The sequence below is a fragment of the Siphateles boraxobius genome, unplaced genomic scaffold, assembly GCF_051911475.1.
Source record: "Siphateles boraxobius isolate OS27281-9 unplaced genomic scaffold, OSU_SipBor_1 41, whole genome shotgun sequence".
Classification (NCBI taxonomy): domain Eukaryota; kingdom Metazoa; phylum Chordata; class Actinopteri; order Cypriniformes; family Leuciscidae; genus Siphateles; species Siphateles boraxobius.
The window spans coordinates 5,317,784-5,341,292 of NW_027509042.1; the positions used below are offsets into that span (position 1 = coordinate 5,317,784).

The following is a 23,509-nucleotide window of genomic DNA, read 5'->3' on the forward strand; positions in this document are numbered from 1 at the left end:
TGTGCCCTGCCTTTGCCTGAGGCTTGTTTGTGTTTTATGTTTAGGACTGCCTTTTTGGATTTTGAACCTTGCCTGGACTGGATTGTGAGTACGGTTTACCCTAATAAACATACTGCAACTGGATCTGTCTTTTCCTGTGTGTGTTCGTGACAGTCACTCCATGTTGATATCATATTTAAAGGCGTAACTGGAAAACAGATTTCTGATTTGATCATGTTTTTCAGCTTGCAACATGAAACTGTTAGAAATGAAGGATACAATAATTTTCTTTATTTACTGTAGTTCATAAATCATCAAGTCTTGGTCTGGGATGTGAAGTCTGGTATTGATCTGTTTCAGGGTCTTGCAGTCAAAAGCACAACAAACAAGCATGAATCAGTAATTGCCGGCAATACAATGTATTTTCTACAAGCTCTAAAGAAAGGAAGATAGAATCACAGATATAAGGCCATGATTAGGACAAAACATGAATGAATTTCATATTTTCTTCATGCATATTTAAAATAAATTAGACAGTCATGTTAAAACACATACAGTCACATATTTTTCAACGTTGACGCTCACACTCATGAGCGAGTTTGAAAGTGCGTGTATGTGCGAGCATCACTGATTATAGTAAGCTCTCTGATTTGTCCAGCAGAAGAGGGCGGTTGACCTTGAAAGCAATGAGACAATTGACAGGAGGGAACATTGTTAACAAGGACTGGCCATATATCAAACAGCCAATTTGGATCTCTTAATCCACAGTGGGTCAATTCTGGCCAGGTGGACATAGATCACAGTGGTTCAGGACATATGTTACACAGCTAATGTTTGTCTGTTCAAGTCTCCATACAGCCCAGCATTGTATTTGCACAGAATGAGAAATAAGAAGCAAATGAGCCACACAGCACACTGAACCATGCACATCAATGCTTGATTAGGGAGGCAACATTGCTCATTGTACAACTGAATGCAATGCATTGGGATAATTACAAATACATCCACAAACAGATTGCATACATGCTGATTCAATCTGTATTTTCGCACAGGAGCTACATATGCAATAATTAAACACCAATGAGCTGAGGAAATAGATGTTACATTAGCAGAATCTGATGTATGAAGTCTTATTTGTATTTCAGATCCAACTTTATTATTTGGAGTAGGTCAGTTACATTAATGGCCGGACAGATCTTCTGAAATTTATTTTTTGCAATACTCTTAAATTGCACCAGTGCTAGAAGGCAGTAATGTCATTGCTAATGGCTCTCACAGTGGAGCTGTGGCCTTAGCTCTGTTTACTCATTGCACACTTCATCTTATGCCTTAGAAAGTCACTTGTGCTTTCCTGGAAATGTCCAGTTACAATCTGGCAAGATCATGTAAAACCTTAGTTTGACCAAGAAGAAAGTATTATTTCCCTTTTATGTTTGATTTTTTTTTTATAGCTGAAGAAGATAGGTTTTTTAAATTGTCTGCTATGTTTTTTTTTCTTGTCAATCAATCTTGACATATCTTAGATATTTTTCCTAAAATGTCTTAGGAAAAATAGACACACATGTAGGATTATAGACATAGGATTATAGAGCTGTATTCATTTTATAGTGTCCTTGTTACGTGTTGCATGTAGTTACTATAGCAACAATTATAAATTATTTATAATTACATGCAACTAACCTTAAACCAAACCTAATCATAACCCTATAGTAAGCTGATGTAGTTAATTACTATTACCCAGAACTTAATGTATAATTACACTGTAATACTGACACATTAAAATAAAGTGTAACCAAAAAAATCTCTGTATTATAATTCATCAAAATAACTAGTTCTGACTCTGGAACAACTTTCCTTTTTGGCTGTCATGACCTAGGTCATACAGGCTATCAGAAAATGTTAACCAATAGCCAAACAGCAGTTGAGTCATTTAAGTCATGCAGCCTTTCTAAAATATTGCCAATAGTTAAAGCAGCAATTTCATGGCAGTTGACTTTAATAACAAAATGGGATGGCAAAAACAGTCAGCGTTGAGATGGATCAAGATTCTCTCAAAGGTGAACTTTACCTCCACACACCGGTTAAAATCCTCTTTAAAGTCCTCCACAATCCACTGCAAACTCATTCAGCTCTGGCTGCATTCTAGTATGAAATGGCCACTTTTTACAATTCAATAAATTCCTGTTGGATAAAAATGTGTTATTTATAAAGGCATTATTTACATTTAGTTAAACATATTGTTTTACTCCAAAATTCATCACTACAGTAGTAAAATGGGCTGTGAAAGCGATTTCATGTTGACTAAGCAAAAGTTTCAATTTATTCTCCATTCAATCTTTAACGAAACAATTCAGATATTAAAGTGAACAATTATGCTTTTTCGGCTATTGCATTTCATGTAGTGTGTAATAGCCTATAGTTGTTTTAGGTCTAAAAAGTTTCAAAGATCAAAGTTGATGACAAATGGAGTTATTGTGTCCCGAAAGAAAGAACTAATTCTGAACTGCCTGAAACGAGTCATCAGTAAATCCAGTCTTACTTCCTACACAAACCTATGTAGCAACTGAGACCAATCAGACACAATTTTTTGTTATGGTTAACAGATAATCTTTAAAACTCACTCTGGGACCTGTGACCCATCCCCCTAGTGGGTGCAAGAGGGGCCTTTGGGTTACCATGGATACGATCAGATAAGTTGCTTTTATTGCTGTCAAGGAATGTGGCCACATGCGCAAGAGAGAGACAATGGGAAGACAGAAACAATCTTTAATACAGACTTTGCTGCATTAATCATAGACTAACTGATCTATAAATGAACCTGCGTTCCAGAAACTGTGTGAATGATTTACTGTCTTGTGTACTATTATGTATATACTATGGTATGTATTTTATTATACAACCATCCAACTGTCAATGTAACCTCACCTGTATCATGTCTCCTACCTAATTAATCTTCATTTAATGACTCACACTTTGATGTACATCAACTTCTCTTAGAATACAGTGTGGATTTGTTATATCTATCTGAACATTAATGAACAGAAAAAGGGTAAGGCAGAGGTCTAACCACACCACACTTAGGACAAAGACTCATAAATCTTGCCCACAGAGGAAATTCCCGCCAGAAAGTCCACCCTTCTCATTGGTAAAGCAAACTTGGAGGTGGGACTTTTTCCTCAGGCTTTATTAGAGACAGTCCACAGTCACCTCTCTCTCTTAGTTTTTCTCATCCGGCAGCAACACTGCTTCTGCTGATACTGGGGAACTCCACCCCTACCCCCCCCCCCCCCAAATTTGCATAATGCAAGTTCCCAACCTCAAATACTGGAAGAGTTTGATTTGTGTTGTCGAAACTTCAAGAAAAAGCTGCTTCTGCGATGCGAAAGCAAAATACACTTTGCATTCACTTCCAAAGGATCAGGACTCACGCTCGAATTGATCCCATAAAACCGCACCATTGCTACTGTTGGAATCACTATGTATCAACTGCTGAGGAAGATCAAACTGTTATTAAGATATGGTAATGGACGTATATCCAATCACAACAGACTGGGCCATATGACCATTCAGAGTAGAGTAGACTCTCAGAAAGCCAGGGTTTAGATGGACCGAATCCTTGATCGAACCGACACCGTGAGTGATGCTGCAATTAGGGGAGGGCGATATGACTAAAATCTTATATCAAGATTTGACTAATTTTATTTCACAATAACGATATAGTTATTTTTGCTTTTAATAGGCTATTATATACATTTTTTATACGATTAAAATTTCATAATTATTGTCCATATTTTTAATTTCACAAAAAACTAATACTAGCTAAAAAAAATTCTTGGAAATTGGCAGTTTAGGTTGTTCCCTTTCGAAGGGAACTCAACAATACGTCAACGACGCTATGGGGAACGCCTCAGGCGTGACAGGTGTCTGAAATCACTATCAAATCACGTCAATCATATTGACCGGCGACAGCCCGTGAATCATTAGCGTGAATGATTAACGTGCGACCTGGAAGTATAAAGGGGCGCCTTGCAAACATGACAAATCATCTCATCGTCTTCAGGGACTGTCTGTTTGAAAACGCTACTCAATGAAACGGTAAGAAAATTAAATGTACAGCACACGAGTGTGTTTTTTCCTGCCTGGGAGAAGAGCGCGCACGAGGGGTTCTCGAGGGAATCCTCTGTGTGAACTGTGAGCGTTTTTCTCTTAAAACGCTCCGCTCTCGTCTGGCCCTCTTCTCGAGTGAAGGGGGTTCAACGTCTGGTCCGCGTGGTCCCGCTCGTGCCGAGGCAGAGCGGCGACTTGCATCATGGGCTTCCAGATAGAGCTCATCGATCATCTTGAGAGTCCTGTAAACCTCTCAAATGATTCGATGGCTGACGAGGGCGAACTGCAGGCACCAATGGTTTCCTGCAGTTGCTGCTCTTCAGGACGAGCAGGAGATGGCTGAGGAGGTTTATAATCAGGTAGATCCTGAACCCTCTCAGCCACCCTGCCCCGTGTATGCAGACCTGGTGGATGTTGTGGAGCGCGCCGCCAACAGGCTGTAGCTGCCATGGCGACGCGCTAGAGGAGAGACCGCTCGCGGTAGGAGTTGGCGATCGGTTTCTCCCCTGCCATACACACCAGCTCAGGTGAGCCTTCCATTCCTTCCTGATCTTCACACGGAGATCGAGAGGGCATGGAAGAGCCCATACTCTGCCAGTATTCACCGACATCAGCGGGTTAATTTCGCTGATGTTGAGGGGGTCGCAGAGCATGGGTATGTGTCGATGCCGCCCATTTGACGAGTCGTTTGCGAACTATCTCGTGTCTGGGCAGGCGTCGACACTGAGAGCTCCAACCCTGCCATCCAAACCGCTAAAGTCAACAGCACGTTTGAATGGCAGAGCATACACCACAGCGGTTCAGGCTGGTGCTTCCCTGCACACTATGGCGGTGCTGCAGGCATATCAGGCCGACCTGCTGCAGGATCCTGCATACCGCTGAGATCCGGTTCCACACCCAGGCAGGCGGGAGGGCCTGGCCCTTCACGGTCCGAGGACCGTAGACAGGGCCAGAGAGCCAGTGTCGCCTCTCGTGCGCCCCCTCCGTGGAGGAACAGGGCGCAGAAGAGGCGTGACTCCCGCAAGAAGAGGGATCTGAGGGAGGTTATCCAGCACAAGCGCACACAGTGTCGCTGATGGATAATCTCCCCGGAGGGCTTCATTAAAAAGAAATCCAGCCCTCTCCTCTCTTCTGACTCCCCAGACGTTCATTACATCAGGCCTGGGGCTGGGCCTATGATAAGAACGATGTTCCAATGGCCCGCCTAGGCTTGGCTAGTAGAAACGCCTCTTTCAGGCATGTAAAGTGGTGGACCCCAGGGTCATAAAGAACTATCTGGCGAGTCTTCACTCCGCACGCCGCAGGTGAGCTGACTGGTCTTTTAAGAGTAATTTTTTGTGAATTAAAATTCCGAGATGTATCTCTCTACAGACCTCGTTCCCTGTATAGAGCTATGGGGTCATGTCAAGGTAATAAGGTAAGAGAAGTTTCCTGGATCATTAGGGCCCTGAAGTTCCCCGTTAGGTGGCCAGAACGATAACTATGTTAGCCTTCGGGCTGTTAGCCACCTCAGGGTAGAGTAGTTGGTCTCTCTCTTAGAATTTTTTACTTAGAGTGTTGACTGACGCTAGAGCTTCAGATAGATCTTATGTCCGGCCCACGGGTCCGTTGACTTCTTCCTGAGTATTTCGCCCCTTGAGCTCTGTTTGGGTTTCATTAGGCTGAGCGATTCTGCAGCCCTTTGTATGGAATAATACAGACTATATTCTTTAGTAAGGCTGTGGCTCCTCCGAGCCCTCAGATTGATCTATGCTTGCAGGCTGGCCCTCACCAGGGCCGCCTCTGTAGCTGGCCTAGGCTGTGCCAGGGATATTAGAGGCGCTCTGCTAAAAGTTTTAGCATTTCTTCCTCTGACCCTTCACTGTGTGAATGTTGGTTTCTAGCATCCCTGTATAAACAGCCTCCTCCCGTGGGAGTCGTTAGGCCAAGGCCCGCCCCCTTCTCTGCATTCTGGGGTGACTAGAGTAATGCAGCGTGGTGCTGAGGATGGTTTGTAAGGACATGGTAGGCCTCAAACAGGCCTCCGTGGTATATATGTCTTTATTGAGCAGGGTTAGGCCGTCTTTCGCTTCACGAAGAAGACTGGGTTTCCTGCCCGACCCTGCCATGCAGAACTGGCCTATGGATTTAGGCCGCCAGTTTAGGCTTCACTCACCTCGCTGAGCTACTGCTCGAGCGCTAGGTTGTAGGTGGTTGGCTTTCATTCAAGCCCCACTCCCCTAGGTTGGGCACAGATACATTTCTGTCACCCCTAGAGCCGCTGGCAGGCCCGCACCCTGATAACCTCAGGGTGAGGTGTGAGTATTCCCCTGTGATACAGGGTAGGTCTGAGCACTTCACTCCCAGTTCTGTTTTATCCCACCTTGCACCACTATGGCTCGGGTCGAGTATGAAGTAAGCTTCACTTCTTCTTTGGTCGAAGTACGCTCCCCTGAAGCCAGAGCATTGCCCTGAGCTGACGCCCATGCATAGATGGTAGGCCCCTGGGGCCTCCGTTGAGGCAGAGTGGCGTATGTTGTACTCCCCTTGTTTTAAGGGTGCTAGCTTTCTTGCGGAGTACACTGCCATGGGCAATGTGATTAGGCACCAGGATGCTGTAGGCGGCCATTAGGTAGTAGGCCTCAGCAGGCCTCCTTGATTGGACAGCCCCCCAGAGGGCACTGTAGGCCAGCTCACTTTACGTGGCTGGCCTTGGTGGTTCAGGCAGTTGACTCACTGATGGGTAGTAGGCCTTAAACAGGCCTCCTCGGAGGTGAGTCCCAACATTGTGGGACATACCTTATAGCGCTACTGGAAGCCCATTAGTGAATTATGCTGTGTAGTATGGTTTCCAACAGTGTACTTTATGGCAGAATATGACTTGCTATTAGCTAGTAGGCCCGACCAGGCCTCCCTGATAGGCGAGTCCCCAGCTGGCTGGCCTTAGCAGGCCACCTTATACTTTCACCCGGACTCAGGGCTCAAAGCTACCAGTGAGTTCCCACAGATAGTGGTGACCAGGTGGTAGGCCTCACCAGGCCTCCCTGAAGGTGAGCTCCCCACATACTGTGGTTGTAAGGTAGCAGGCCTCTCTTGGCCTCCCTAAAGGATCAGGTAGTAGGCCTCTCCGGGCCTCCCTGTAACGCTCCCTAGTGGTGCTGGGTTTATGAAGCTAGTGGTCTCTTGCTATCAGTTTCAGCTAGCCTTAATAGGCAGCTGCTGAAGGCGAGCTTGCGCCCTGGCTCGCTAAAGTGTTCATTCTCTGCTAAAGTTGCCCTCCCGGAACCTTTTCTGCCTACAGCCTGGTTTGCCTATCAGGCAGACCTTGTGCTCCCCTCATGAGGGTCTCTTTGAGCATGCGGCTGCCTGAGTCTGGTCAGACGGTCGTAGGCCTCTCGTGAGGCCTCCCAGTTAGATCAGCCCTTAGGCCTTCACAGGCCTCCTCAGTGTTTTGAAACACAGACACTGGGTTGATCCGTGGATCGAGTAGAGAAACTCCCCTCGCTGGCAAGGGTCGGAAAGCACTATGCTGAGTCATACTCTCCGGGATATCCCGTCTCTGAGATCCGGGCCGAGTGGTTCACTGCCAGCTTCGCAGTCCCTCGGGTTGGATGCCTTACTTAAGGCATTTGTCCAGAGGCTCTGTCTTCAGACAGACAGGATTTGGCCAGACTAAGTGTCTATGTACTGGCGCCAGGTCAGGCCGTCCTGGTGGCATTTCGGGGCAGAGTACGTTCCCCTGAATAGTGACTGGCTGGGGTTCCCTTGGGTTCCCTGGCCACATTCCCTAGAAGGGACCCCTTCTAATTGGAAGCTGAGGTTCCAGGCCCGGAGCCGGCCCAGGTAGACCTTTCATTTAACCATGTTTATGAAGGTTTTTCTGTGAGGCTGTAGCTTGGGCTATGACCGTAGGGAATGCTGTCACTGACAGCCCAGTGTGACCTGAGGGTGAGTGGTTCTAGCGTTTCATTTGAAGTTGCTGGTTCTGACAGTTGTCACTGCCACTTGGCATGCACTCCCCTTAGCATGGCGGCGTTGGTATATCGTTCCCCATAGCGTCGTTGACGTATTGTTGAGTTCCCTTCGAAAGGGAACGTCTCAGGTTACGACTGTAACCTATGTTCCCTGAGAACAGGGAACGAGACAATACGTCTCCCTGCCATGCCGCGGGGCTTGCCTACCGTACAGTCCCTTCAGACGATAAGGTGATTTGTCATGTTTGCAAGGCGCCCCTTTATACTTCCAGGTCGCACGTTAATCATTCACGCTAATGATTCACGGGCTGTCGCCGGTCAATATGATTGACGTGATTTGATAGTGATTTCAGACACCTGTCACGCCTGAGGCGTTCCCCATAGCGTCGTTGACGTATTGTCTCGTTCCCTGTTCTCAGGGAACATAGGTTACAGTCGTAACCTGAGACGTTTCTCCGCCATCAGCACAGCTGCAGCACACCGGCAATTTTGAGTTTGAATGATGGTACACGCTCGCGCTGTGCAAGAGAGGGGTGATCAACACCAGCATGATTGACACTGCTAAGACATTCCTCCTGGCTCTGATTGGTTGTTTCTGACCTGGAGCGGTGTATTTCTGCAAATGGGCAATAGGACCACTGGGAGGAGCCAGAGGAGCTTGATTTTTTCACAGATTATCTGTCTCATATTCTACTGTCAGGACATAATGACAGATTTAACAAATATGTAAAAAATATATTTGTTTACAAAAGTTACCTACAGCAGCTTTAATAACGACAGTAGGTAAATTAGGCTACTGTCACTTTAAGACCGACTGCACGGATCCAATATACTCGTGCGTTTTCTTTCTCAACAGTTTACGTTCACTTAAGACATAAATTACGGTGTTTACTTGCAAAGTATGTATTTCACCGCTCAAGCCCAATTGACCCTTCGCAGGGTGTATGATTGACAGGCGATATGACCAATCATAATCTGCCGAATCCGCCATTTTTGTCCGACAAAGCAGTCGAGCAGAGAGTTGACTTTTTAGAATAACATTGGAGGATTTGAACTTGAAAAACGGAGTGTACCGATGTCTTTCCGCGGTTAAAACAACATTCCTTCTTATGTTCTTCATGTTTATTTGATACCATAAATTAACTAGAAGGACAAGATGATCAGTTCACGAGCAGCTTTAAGAGGCTCTACAGTGATCTCTCACCACACATTTAAAAGCCACAAAATGTTATTTATTGTTTAAATTTCTTTAAAAAAAATTACCAAATTTGAAAGTTGAAACTTTGTTTCATATCAAAGGTAACCTGGTCTGTCCTGTCTGTCAGTGTGTTGTCAGTGTCCTCTTTGCTCCGCAATGTTTTTTTTTTACTGTGTGAGAACATGATGTGGTGTGAGAGCGGGCGTGGCTTGTTGGACATAGCAAGAGTAACTAAAGGGGGGGTCTTTGCGAATGGTCAATTAGTCAGCAAAAGGCACTCAGTTCAGTTCTCACGCACTTTATGAGCAGCGGCTTCATGTGCGCGTGTCTCTCAGACAACGCTGAGAAACAGTCTGTCTGACAACATGCGCATATAGCAAAATGCGCTTCACGTTTTAAAATCACTTGTTTTTAAATCGGAATACTTCGTTCGTTACTGCATAGCACAGCAACGTCACGTGAACGTAACCACGATAGAGACGATTGTCCAAAATCTCTACCGGTTGACAAATGTCTATCGGTTAATCGTGTCTAGTGTCTACCAGTATATCACCCACCCTTAGCTGCAATGTATATTATGAGAAATGAAATTGTTTTTGAAAAAATTAGGAACCTTTAAAACAACATAACATAAACTTTACGAAGCAGGGGGGTTAACTTAATTGTTTCCATTTTTGAGCCTCATTTCTCAAGATGTAGACATGTCCACCATCAAAGAAATTCTTTGAGATTAATTAAATCAAGACAAAACCCCCACAAAATTTAACAGATTACACTGCTTACTATACTGCTGTTTATTTAGCTCTGCACATTTGCGTGAATCCACGCGTGACAACACTTATAACTCATATTGACGAAACATAGTCACTGGCAGCAGCATCGTCTGATGGTAAATATTCTTTAACACACAAAAGGCCCATGGCCCCTTGAACAGACACTGAAATTGATGCTCTTAAACTTCTATATAGTGCCCTCATTGTGTCAACACAGCAGCGAGTACATTCCCCTGCGTTATGTTGGATGAGGCTTGTCTCTGTGTAGTTCTAAAACCTGCGCTCAGCAGATAGTCTGAACAATTCTAGGATCCATTTAAGTCCCCATATGGCTGGGAGCTGCAGCGCTCCACTGATTTTACGTCAGAATTGTTTTTTTCCCCTCCTTTTTGGTAATGTGTAACCTCTGCAATATCTGTGGCTAGGTATGATTTGTATTTCTGTCCTTGTTGTAAAGACAAGCCAGATGGCCAGCCTGCTGAGTGGGTACAATCTGTGAGACAAGTGATGCGTCACCACAGGAAGGCCTCTGGTGGTGGTGCTGTAGACGAACTTTGAATTTTTATAAACCAGCTTTGTCAATATACATAAATTTTTTCTGATATATATCTAGAATAGAGATTCTTGCTTTAGATTTTACATTGGGCTTCAAGTAGTCTAAGCCTCAGACATCACGCCCATAAGCGCTGGCTGAACGTCTGATGCATATGGCATACTTATTCAGGTTTTTCGAAGTAGTCATCTGATTGGTTGAATTCTACAGGATGTCCGGGAGACATGTGTATCGTGTTCTTTAACTGTCCATCTGGAAACAAAGATGCCGTGACGGCAAACCCTCTCAAGGAAGAAGAACGCAGTCATGTTTACAACTGTGACAGTGAGCGCTTATCAGGATCAACTAAATACTGGATTTTCAAAAGTATGTGAAGTATGTAAAGTTCGCTCTTTATAATACATCCAAGAGTTTAACACACCGGGACATCGACGTTACATTTTCATGCCCTCAATCATGAAGCGGAACAAAACGAACTGTAATTGTTTGCTTTACATGTCAGTCAGACGGCCTCTGGGCGGTTCTTGGCCAATGAAAGCAGCTATGGACTCCAGACCTTCTGCCGTCAGTCTGAAGGTCAGGCTAGCGGTTTCAAGTGGCAATCCAATACTGTTCAAAAATGAAACAAAAGAGTGCTTAAAATCACAGAAAAGTGTTAATATTATCACAGATGCACAATGATTTGAAAAATTATTCATATGCATTACTATCCAAAAGTTTGAGGTTGTAAGATTTTTAATGTGTTTAAAAAAATATATATGCTCACCAAGGCTGCATTTATTTGACCAAAATACAGTAAAGTAATATTATATATTTTTTGTCTTTTGTAACATTATGAATGTCTTTAATGCCACTTTTGATCAATGAGCAACTGTGCTGAAAAAAATAATATACAATTAAATTTAATTCCCCAAAAATTTGAATGAGTGTATTTTCCATCCAAATATACCAGAATGGTGACTGGGATTTTTCTAAGTAGAATGTGTTCCTAGATCCACACTCTTATTATCCAATTCGTTTGTATGGTTAGGTTTAGGGTTGATTAAGGGTTTCATCTGAAGTCAGAACCTGAACAACATTTTATCAGCCTATTATTTCCATCTTATGTTATTTTGACAAGAATGCTGTTCTAAGACCAACAAAACATGTACATACAAGGACACATCGTACATCGCACCATCCACTCTCTTGTTGTTTGTTGATAATCGTTCTAAACTATTTAGAATGACATTAGAGCGCCACCTCGTGGAAATGGCTGTACTGGTTCCATCATTTGATATAGATGCCTGCTATTGATTTCATCGAATATCATTTCAATGAACCTAATATAGAGTAATCAAATTCTTACCCCAAACATAGGGAGATGACAATAGATTTCACAGTTTGTACTCAATAAAATATGCCTTGGAGTGACTATGGATTAAACCCCACTCTTGCACCGTGTTTGTCTATTAAACTGCATGAAACTGTATCACACCCTGTGGGTCTGCTTGAAAGAGCAGGACTGCATTACAAACCTTGCAGGTCATTTAAAGATTAATGCTGAATGCCACAATTTAACTGATGTTGGCTTTCCATGTAGACATCAAAACTGGTGTAAACAAGCAGACATAAATTTTTAACAAAGCCAACGAGTGTCGAGAAAACCGTTTAACCATAAAACTTCCTAAACAATGGGCAGCTGAATGGCTGCACTGCCATGGAAGGAAGCACCCTGGAGTTTTCTTGAATTTAAAACTAAATAAAATAAAATGAAACACATCAAATTAAGACCACTTAAATAATAATTATTACTTTTGTTATACCATATCAGATTTTAGGATCTTAAATTTGATCCGAATTCTTGACCTGCAGGGACCCTGCATAAGTAAAGCCGCGTTCACACTAGATTTTGAGAATACGAAATTTCTTCGGACACTGCAACGTTCTGGGTATGACATCACGCTCTGCAGAGTCTTTTTTTTTTTAAACTATGAATTCAACATATAACTAATAGTAATACACTTAAAATGTAAAAAATATACAATCTACTGCAAAAATATATAGTTCTTTTAATTCAGCCAAGAGGTCACGGCATGACGTATCGATCTTCTATTTGTGATGCGAATTCGCAGCTCAGAGTTCACCAAACTTAACTTTGGAACGCAGCGAAATGCGAAACAGCATGAGCTTGCGTTTCCGGTCTGATGCATTTGCATGCGTTTGAATGAAATGAAAAGTGCAGTGTGACCGGCCGCCCCTTAAGTCTAAAAAAAAGAACTCAGACATGCACGATACAATTGTCCAGCTAATTAAGAAGTGTGCTATAGTATTACAATTTTTACCTGGTAGAAAATAAAATGGGTGAAAAATCCCATAGAAAGATTGACCTAGAGAATATAGAGACAGTGCAACCATATTAAAACATCCTCAGAACACATTAGAAACCACTTAGCAATACCCTGGCAACCTTCCACAACACTCTATTGTAGCATTACATTTTGCATGGGTAAGCAACAGGCAAATTTTCTTAAAGAATTTAAAAATATAGTTAATAGATGCAGCTGTTGAGGAAAGATGCTATTCAGACTGCATCTGCCCTCCCCCCTCCCTCCTCCCTAAACTTGTTTCCTAAGCTCAAGTTTGCACGGCATCTGCAACAAACTTATTCATGTATTCAGGCATTCTAATATAACCCTGCCTTGGCACGGCAATTACCAGTCCATCTTTTCCACCCCGTCCACTGCCAGCCTCAAATCGTCCCTCAGTTAGGGGATAAGTATTCACCCCAGGGTCTGGGCATTTAAAAATACTCCGGAGAACTCATTTAACCACTGTACTGCTCCTCTCTATTGGGACCGATTCTGTACCATGGCCACAAACCCTGACTAATTCCTAAATATTGGAAATTTGTAATTCCTGAATGAATTTCTTCATGACCGGCATTTAAGTTTAGGCCAATGTCTAAAGGAGTTTTGTCATGATTCTGAGCTGCTGTGACCCAAGAAAAGCATGTATTGAGAACTCTTTTAGGTGGTATTTAGCGGCGTATTAATGCTAACCACAAGGAAGAGCTTTTTTTAATGCACTCTCATTAAGCAACATTTCTCGAGCAGCTTTTAAACAAAACATCACATTGTAAAAAATGGTGTTCGTAGAATTTAAAAAAATTAAGTCGATAATATTCATGGCTTTTATGAGCTGAATTAATGAAAGTAAATCTATTGAGGGATTTTAACATGTCAGAATGCCATGACTTACAATCTACCATCATTGTAACAATTACCCAATTAGATTACATAACTCAAATTGTTCTCTTAATTTACATGGTTTACAATTATTCAGTATGTTCTTCATATCTTATGATGTACACGTCATGGGCATGTCTATTTCTACGTAATTTATTTCTATGATTGCAAAGCTGAATTTTTAGCATCATTACTCAAGTCTTCAGTGTCACATTCTTCAGAAATCATTGTAAAATGCTGATTTTGTGCTCACTTATTAATAATGATTCTTATTTTTAGCAATGTTGAAAACCATTTTTGCGGCTTGATATTCTTGTGTAAACCGTGATTTGAAAAGAATAGCATTTATTTGAAACCGAAATCTTTTGTAACATTATTAATGTCTTTACTGTCACTTTTGATCAATTGAATGCATCCTTGCTGAAAAAAGTATGTATGTATATATATATATATATATATATATATATATATATATACACATATAAAAGATTAAGATAGGATTATTATAGATATAAAAGATTAAGCCAGGATTAGACCTTAGTTCAATTAGAAAATTTAAGTAGCTTTTATAAATGTGCCCTAAAAAAATAACTTTCTGGTGTGAATCTTAAAGGGATAGTTCACCTAAAAATGAAAATTCTGTCAGTATTTACTCACCCTCATGTTGTTCCGACCCCGTAAGACCTTCGTTCATCTTCAGAACACGAATTAAGATATTTTTGATGAAATCTGAGAGCTGGATCACTCCTCCATACTAGTCCATAGGCTTCTTGAGGGATTGAAACTTGCCGGCCTCGAAAAGCTATTAAAGACATCGTTAAAATAATCCAAGTGACTACAGTGGCTCAAAATTAAGTTTATCAAGCGACGAGAATACTTTTTGTGCGCAAAAACAAACATAAATAATGACTTTATTTCAACTATTCATTTCCTTCTCTTTGGGCCTCTAGTCAGTTAAACTAGTGTAATTGCGTAGAGCTACGTCACACGTAGGCTCACTATTGGCCGACGCTGGTCATGTGGGTGATGCATGTGACGTACAACAACAGATCATACGCTGTTAAACTAGTAACCTGACTCGAGGCCCAGAGAGAAGGAAATGAATAGTTGAAATAAAGTCGTTATTTTTGTTTTTTATGCGCACAAAAAGTATTCTCGTCGTTTGATAAACTTAAGATTGAGCCACTGTAGTCACATGGACTATTTTAACGATGTCTTTAATAACTTTTCGAGGCCGGCAAGTTCAATCCCAGCTCAATCTCAGTGATCCAGCTCTCAGATTTCATCAAAAATATCTTAATTCGTGTTCCGAAGATGAACGAAGGTCTTACGGGGTTGGAACAACATGAGGGTGAGTAAATACTGACAGAATTTTCATTTTTGGGTGAACTATCCCTTTAAGACGAAACAATGGCACTGAGAAATTTTAAGATATGTCAGTGCAAGTTACTTTCAGTTAAAGGTGCAATGTGTAAAAAATTTGAGTATCTATTAACAGAAATGCAATATGACATCCATAACTATGTTGTCAGTGGTGTATAAAGAACTTACCCGTAATGTTTTTATTACCTTAGAATGAGACATTTATATCTACATAACCGCGGGAATCCCCTTCTATGAAGGTCGACATATTGTGACGTCATGTTTCTACCGTAGCTGACAGCGAACAAACAGCGCTACAGAGCGCGTTTCGTCACAACCTTGAAAGAGAAGCAGTAGAAAGCTAGAAGCTAGCCATAAACACCGTGAGTAGTGACTTTTCCCTTGTTGTCAGTGGTGTAAAATATGTAGTTGGATTGTTTCATGTAACTTAGTTCTTCTCCCTCGCTGTGTTATGGCTTTGCTATGTGGGGATAAATGTGCTGCACGTTCGTGAGACGGCTGATTAGTACTCTTGTCATTGACCGTACAACAGTTACAGGAATCACCAACCCGTCGATCTTGGAAGCATTTTAAGACGATCGCGAAGAGTTTTCAAAATCAGAGAAAAAAAGCCTATTGTGTGTAGTAAATGGTGTCTAGGGGATGCGGAGGCGCGCGCGCTGTTACAATCATGCCATTTTTGCCGCACGCACCTTTGGGCTCACGCGGACGCGTCGAGTTTAAACAAGGCTTTACGCTTTAACCAGCCCAGCCACAGTAACAGCTCATATTGAGCCAGCTAAACGTTTACTTTCCTGTTAGAAACAATATATAGTTGCATAGTTTCATGTGGTTCTTCTCCCTCGCTGTATTATGGGTTTGCTATGTGGGGGGAAATGTGCTGGTTACGTTTGTGAGACAATCAGCTGATTACTATTATTATATTATATATTAAGACCCTTGATCCTCACCTGACTATGGCTTTGTAAACTTTATCCGTGATGTGGTTTATAATGGACTGTGGTACAGAAACAGTGACAATGTTACACACTCTTGGCTTACTCTGGCTATTCTCTGTTGTCTCAGACGACGATATGTTTGTCCAGTTTCAGGCACCGTAGCTTCTTCGAAAGGGAGGGGTGACCAGTGGGCTGAGCCCTCAGTGCAACTCGCAGCCGAACCGCTAGATGTCGCTAAAAATCACACACTGCACCTTTAAAGATTCAGCTAAACACAATAGTCTGGGACCAGGGTTAAGCCTTGTCTGTGAAACCAGGGTTAGTATATCATGGTTTCTACAAAGAAAGAAAAAAAAATCTTAAACACTAAATCAGCATATTAAAATAATTTCTAAAAGATAATGTGACATTGAAGACTGGAGCAATGATGCTGAATATTCAGCTTTGCCATGACAGGAATAACTTAAATTTTAAATGATATTAAAACTGAAAACAGTTACTGGTACTGTATATGAAGTTAGTTGAGGCTTTGACAAAATATTCCGAAGAGATGAGAATGTCACAAAAGTGGTGTTTAGATGGTGCAGTACTGTATAAAAGTCTCTACAGCAACGTTTCTCTTATGAGACTGCCCTGGCATTTGAGTCGTGTGACTTTTAAGGTGTGCGAATGTTCTGTAGGTTTCAGAGAGAAAAAAAATGGATGCATCTGTGGATTTTCATTAAGTACCACACAAGTGCAGGTTTTTGCAGGTACTCAAATCAAACGCGTCCCATATGATTACTGATTGATTTCCATGTCTGTCTCAAGGGGCCCTACTGAAGCCTTTAACATTAGGAGTCTCATTTCTGTTCATCTGAATCCCAAAGGCAGTGTTTTGCATTTTTAAAGACTGATGCTAAAAAAAAAACTGTTCCTTATGCCCCCTTATAGGGAATGATTATATTCTTGTACATGTTTTTTCCCTTTCCTAATTTAATAATTCATGCATCAGAGGGTTACATTTATGGAATCCATCCATTTAGACCTGATACATATGACTAGTAGCCTAAGGAGGCAAATGCTATATGATTTGATTTACAGCTAAAACCCTTAAATCACATCCTACACACATTATCTCAGAATATGTGCACCAAGCAATATCCGAGGCTCACGTGTCTCATATTTTGTATTCCTTCTATTTTCCGCATGACGAGGCCTGGGAAATTGACTCAGCGATGTTTCCATGCAAAGTGGGTTTACTTTTACATTAACATAAATAGGAATGTCTCGGGTCATCAAAGCGGGACGCAGGTGTAGCCTCATTGTTAACATTGCAGCGATTGTCAACCCTCAGCAAAGACACAGAAGCATCTCAGATGCAAATGAAAGGCACGCTGCCATTCACCTCACCGCTTGCTTCCCTCTGTCACACGCATGCAAACACACCGACTTTAATGCTAATATGAGCTTATTGTGCAGCAGTTGACCTGCGTTTGTTGAGCAGCATGTGATGTATCGTGGTGTCAAAACTGTTGGGAACCACTGTCAAAACATCTAACGTGACCCTGAGGCACTCAAAATGAACACGGAAGCAAGAGTTTCCACCAAAATACAGTAGTTAATAAAATAAGTTACAATATATACCTGGAAATAGATGACAAGCCTTGACTTGACCGTTTGGAAAGGTTAATAATTTATTGTGTCACACTAGTCTCATGACGTTGTTGCAGAAGACTATTCGTCTTGTTGCTAGACCAATTATTTTGAACGTTGTGATTTATATAAATAATAACATAATTATATATATATATATATATATATATATTTTTTAATTTTTTAATTTTTTTACTCAAATGTCCAAGCATTTATTTTGCAATTATCTTTGGAGTAAAATAACATAGTCAGTTGATCATTATTGCAAAATCACTTGCATAACAGTAGTGGCAGTAAATTTAGTAAGTATAGTATTTTGGTGGAAATAACGTGCACTTGAATAATATAATAAGTAGGCTAATTAATGCATAATAAATTAATCTAATCCATTTATTTAGACCTAAATCATGATACATATTTTTAAACCTCAATAGGCTGCAACTTTCGGGTTCCAGAAATAAAAACATTAATTTTCTCCATCGGGAAATTGATTTTTAACGATCATTTATAAACAGCCTATACTGTGAGCTATGAGGTTGTTAATCGATAGTATTTGCGTATTAACATCGGAATTCATGGTTAAATAAGTACATAACCCATGATGCTGTACAGAAAATTCCACCAATCAGAGCATAAAATTAAGCTAAACACAAGATCTATTTAGCTCCGCCCACTACAATGAAGCACTGCAAATTATGTCATCGATTCGGTCTCCTTTCGCTCTCAACATACTTAAATATTTGAATATGCATCTTTTGCAATAAACTTAAAAATTAATGTTTGTATATATAATTAACACTAAAGCCATTAAGTTCACAGTCTTAAACTTTTGTAAGTTTGTAATGTTATGATTTACTTCACAGCTGGTTGGCTTGGTTCATGGCTTATAACGCTTTAACAAAGACTTTTTGGAAATCCTTATGGGAAAAATTGATGTAAAAAATACTTCCAGGACGAATACTTCCACAGCTGAAAAGTGGACGGGCACTGTTGCACTCAATATACTTTCTCATAAATTTACTATCAACATTTCTAAGTGCAGATATTTTGCATTTGCTTGTTTCAAAACCACAGATGATTTATTTGTGCTTGGTATCTTATGACAGTATACCATATAATAAATCAGAAGTCTAGATATTATTTGAACAGATAACGCCTAAAGAAAGGAATTAATCTTCTCAAGACTCCTAATCTCCACCATTCTCAATTTACCTGTGTCTCTTTTCACCTTCTCATAAAAGAATATAAAGCAGTTCACCCTGGGGACAAAGGGCTACACTCGCAACCAAACAAATGAAGAGCGCAGAGCAATAATCATTTGCATTTCCAACATCTGCTTTCTTGACTGAGACCAATAATTTGTTATTTTGCTGCCTGGAGCACCGTCTTCATATTCAGGTCCCCTATCGAGGTGTTTTGTCACAAGAGTGCATTTTTATGACACCGGAAAAACTCCTGTTGGGTGATTTATTTAATCTGCTTTCTTTCTTTGTACATTTATTTATTTATTTTATTAGTGGTTAGGGGCTGGCTGGGTAATTTACCCTACACATTTAAGATTACATTAGACACTGCTCTAGCTGGCCGGTCAAACTGAAAGCCATGTAGAATTCAATGTTCATGATACATGTGGCGATTTTCTAGCCTCAGGATTTGTAACGTAAAAAAAAAAAAAAGCTCTAGCTACAGCAACAACAACAACAGATCCTTCCTAGTTGTAAAGAGCCATCAGGACTAAGTCCCTGGGGCGGATTTGTGACAGGGTTTTTTTTCCAGGAAGGTCAAATGCCCCGAGAGCTCTAATAGTAATGCCACTTTGAGTGGGGTCGCAGGGGCACAAGTCTACTGCAGGTTGGTGGAGGGAAGAGTGAGCAAGTTCTCACTTTCATAATCCTTCACTTCACTTTCCATTTTACTAATGCTGCCATATATCTCCCCGTAGGGAGGGAGGTGGTTTAAATCCCTGGGAAGAAAGCAATGATCTAATATACTGTGCCGTTTTTTTAGAAAGACAAGATGTTGTGTTAGAGAAGTGGTTTTCAACTGTTGGGTTGCGACCCAAAAATGAATCTCAGGTCTGATCTGATTGCAGCAGCAAAAAACAATACTAATTACAAATGAAAAATATTTATATAATAAATACAATAATCAAAATAAATGGGCTAATTATTTTTTTTTGAGAGAGAGAGAGAGAAAGAGAGAGAAAGAGAGAGAAAGAGAGAGAGAGAGAGAGAGAGAGAGAGAGAGAGAGAGAGAGAGAAAGAGAGAGAAAGAGAGAGAGAGAGAGAGAGAGAGAGAGAGAGAGAGAGAGAGAGAGAGAGAGAGAGAGAGAGAGAGAGAGAGAGAGAGACAGAGAGAGAGAAGAAAACTATTTAGTTTGTTTAGCATCATTGGCAGAATATTGAATCAAACTCTAGCATATTTTGGTGTAAAAAATACATAAACCAGACTACAAGAAATACAGGCACAGCAAGAATAAACATGGTTTGTGATAAAAATTAAAGAGAAATTTAAAGGGGACCTATTATGCCCCTTTTTACTAGATGTAATATAAGTCTCAGGTGTCCCCATAATGTGTCTGGGAAGTTTCAGCATTTTTAGAGGAAGGTAAAACATGCTGTTTTCGTGCATGTATCTTTAAATGCAAATGAGCTGCTGCTGCCCACCCTGCTTTCCAGAAGAGGGCGGAGCCTTTACAGCTTTTGCCTCAGACACTCTGCCGAAAACTAAAACATCTGTTTGGTTTTGATTATCATCAATATTGATTATCTATCACGGTCATGCTTCCTTTAAAGCCATATAAGTCTAAACTTCTGATATATGCTTTTCTGAGCGTCAGACGTCATGTGCCGTGAGTATTAAACTAAGATCTCTTTCACTCTTATTGCGCTTAAGCTGTCCAACAAACACAAGGTTATGTCAAAAACACACAAAGTTCTCATTAACAGTCGGTTATGTCTGTGAACCTAAACAGCAAGTAAAGAAATTGTATGTGTATATTAGATCTGTGTATGAAAGAGAAACAGTACACTGCTTGTTAATATGAATCAAACAACAAAAGAAAAACAGAAAATCACTCTCTGCTCTGGATTGAAAAACTTTAGTAGCTTTAAAGCAGAACTAAGTAACTTTTTTACCCTAACCAAACAGCTTTGGAGTCATTGTAATGTTTATATTACTGATTTCGTGTTGAATGGTGGTCGTCTCGCACCCCCCTGGTGCCTGTGAGCCGCAAAACCACCCTTGCAACTTTGGGCCTCAGTGTTAGGAAGTATCGTGTGATATCAGGTCTCGCGAGGTAACGAATTGCTTTACGGCACTGCACGCGTACACGCCCCCATCCAGGATACGGCTAGCTATAAGAACAACTGATGGCCACAAGAACATCTCGGCACAGGAACAGTTTCTTCCCACAGGCCATTTCCCTCCTGAACAGTTAACACTACTCCCAAGGCATATGCCTGTAAGTGCAATACTCCCACTGTTTAGTGCAATATCCCACAACTCAGGTGATACTTATATGTAGATTTATTTATTTATAATATTCAAAACACTGTAAATAGGTTCATAATCGGTAAATCTGAAAATGTCTATTCTGACTAAACCCAACTGTGATAGTTTTATTCTCATATATTTATATTTTTATTTTTTATTCTTATAATTTGTAGTATTATGTTTCATGTTGTATTTGTATATGTCCACTGGAAGCCTCAGTACCAAAACAAATTCCTTGTGTGTGCAAGCACACTTGGCAATAAAGCTCTTTCTGATTCTGATTCTGATTCTCTTCTGAACTATCGTCCCATGGCAAAGCTGGCATATAAGAAGCAGAAAGCTAGAAAAGCATTGTCGGAGGAACAGTGAAAGAGGAAATTACACGAGTAAACATCGGAGCTGCATTTTCAGAATGGCGGAAAAAAACGAAGAAAGCGCGGTCGGAAAAGAGTCAAGAAAAAGGTAACGAGAATCTGACAGCACGAGGAACCGGACAAGAGTCCCACTCGCTCAGTCTTTGACTGTTAAAGTTGATTCCTGCGATTATCATGAGAACAGTTGTCAATATCTCACATAATTATCAGGACATAAATAAGCCAACATGTTGTAAATAGTGTAAATGAGCGCAATTTGAAAACTATTATGATAAATTGCAATAATCAACATCATAACGGACATTGTTACGAAATCAGGGCTCTCAAGTGTCACGCATTGAGCGTGACAGTCACTCATTTCGCTCTTTTGTCACGCTCTCCCGCCACACATTGTATTTCTCACGCTGAAAAACTATTTGTAATATATTTAATATGCCAAAACTCTGGCCGCGCCGCTCTCACGGTGGAACCTGCAGGAATCAAACACGTCTCCTCTGGTGTTGTTTGTAGAGCTACACAATAGCCAATCAGAAAATAGCACTATTGTATCTGGGTAAGATTTAACGCAACAACCAATGACAAAAATGTATCTGTCGGCTGAATGTCACTCTTGCCTGTCTTCAAAACTTGAGAGCCCTGCGAAATAATGCGACATACATCATACACTTTATTGGTGTCATCTGGCATTTAGGCTCAGGTAAGCCTAACGCGGTAGGCTACTTTATTATTATGAAGTGCAGAGGCCGTGAGTGCAGATACGCTCTGCGTGAGTGGTGTTTACGACAGTAACGTTAAATACAAGTACTCTACAGCCACTCTAGGGATCGCTGTTTGACAAAAACAGAAATCCTGCATAGTGCCGCTTTAATAAGAATACATTTCTTAGTTGAATGCTGCTGTTAAATGCTCTGGCGAGGAGATAAACATGGCGGACTCTGTACAGATCACTCAGGACGGGTCAATGCTAATACGGCAGAGTCTATCAGCAGTCGTGGGCAGGGCCTGTGCAATGCGACGTTGCATTGCAAAGAAACTGTAAACGGCTTATTCTGAGACACTACAAGGAGTGGGTGGATTTTTACCATTATAAGGTGGATGTACGCACACTGCCAACAAACATTTATGTTCAAACACCATGTAAAAAAATTATTTTGCATAATAGGTCCCCTTTAAAAACCAAATTTGTTGAATTTTTTTATTCAGTCTATGCCATGTTAATAATTTTGCATATTGTTGGGCTTATGCATTTCACAGTAATATAAATACATAATAATTTGTATATGTATTTATATTATATTAGATTCCTATAGGCTACATGTTTACTTTTGTACAATAAACAATTCAGGTGTATTGGGTCACCTCTTGATGCCCAATGTAAAATCTGGATCCTGAAGCAAAACATTCTGAGCAACAGTCTTTGTTAAACACGCAAATGTCATGGATGCATAAAAGATAGGTTAATACAGCCCAAATCACCAAATCTTCTCTTCTCCCATTCTTGTATGACCAGCCACTTCATAATATAGACACATGGTATAGTGCGTAATGGACATAATGGAAGTGTGCAGCATTCAGTCAAGGGAAATGGTTTGTCCTAGAGTCTTTACTTTGATTATTTTATTACTTGGCCTGTATCAGATATAAGGAGGCAGGTGTTGAATGGTTAGTAGAGACTTTACTTACACCAGGGCATGTTGATCTTGAAGCTCTGAACAGTCTGATCTATGACCAAGATTTTGATGCATCAACAGCAGATCATCTGTTCTTTTTCCCCAGTGTCATCTGCACTGCAAACAAATCATATTCTTAATGAATATTTTGCCTGGTCTTTTAGTAAAAATTACAAAACATTCTTTAAACATCAAAATTTTCCTGAGAATCAAAACTGCATTAA

General features: G+C 40.8%; 2 long non-coding RNA genes across 3 annotated transcripts in view; both read right to left on the minus strand.

Moving 5' to 3' along the window:
- Positions 1-673: 673 nt before the first annotated feature.
- Positions 674-23,509, minus strand: part of LOC143707185 (uncharacterized) — a 28,297-nt gene continuing 5,461 nt past the window's right edge. The window contains exons 2-3 of the long non-coding RNA XR_013193100.1: positions 2,048-2,160; positions 674-1,371 (exon numbers count right to left, since the gene is read on the minus strand). This is a non-coding gene — a long non-coding RNA (uncharacterized LOC143707185). The remainder of the gene's footprint in view (positions 1,372-2,047; positions 2,161-23,509) is intronic.
- Positions 10,022-23,407, minus strand: LOC143707184 (uncharacterized). Of its 2 annotated transcripts, none has more exons than XR_013193099.1 (2): positions 23,299-23,407; positions 10,022-11,172 (listed from the first exon to the last, which is right to left on the minus strand). It is a non-coding gene; the product is annotated as an uncharacterized LOC143707184 (long non-coding RNA). The 2 variants fall into 2 exon arrangements; XR_013193098.1 differs by lacking the exon at positions 23,299-23,407 and adding an exon at positions 11,912-12,010.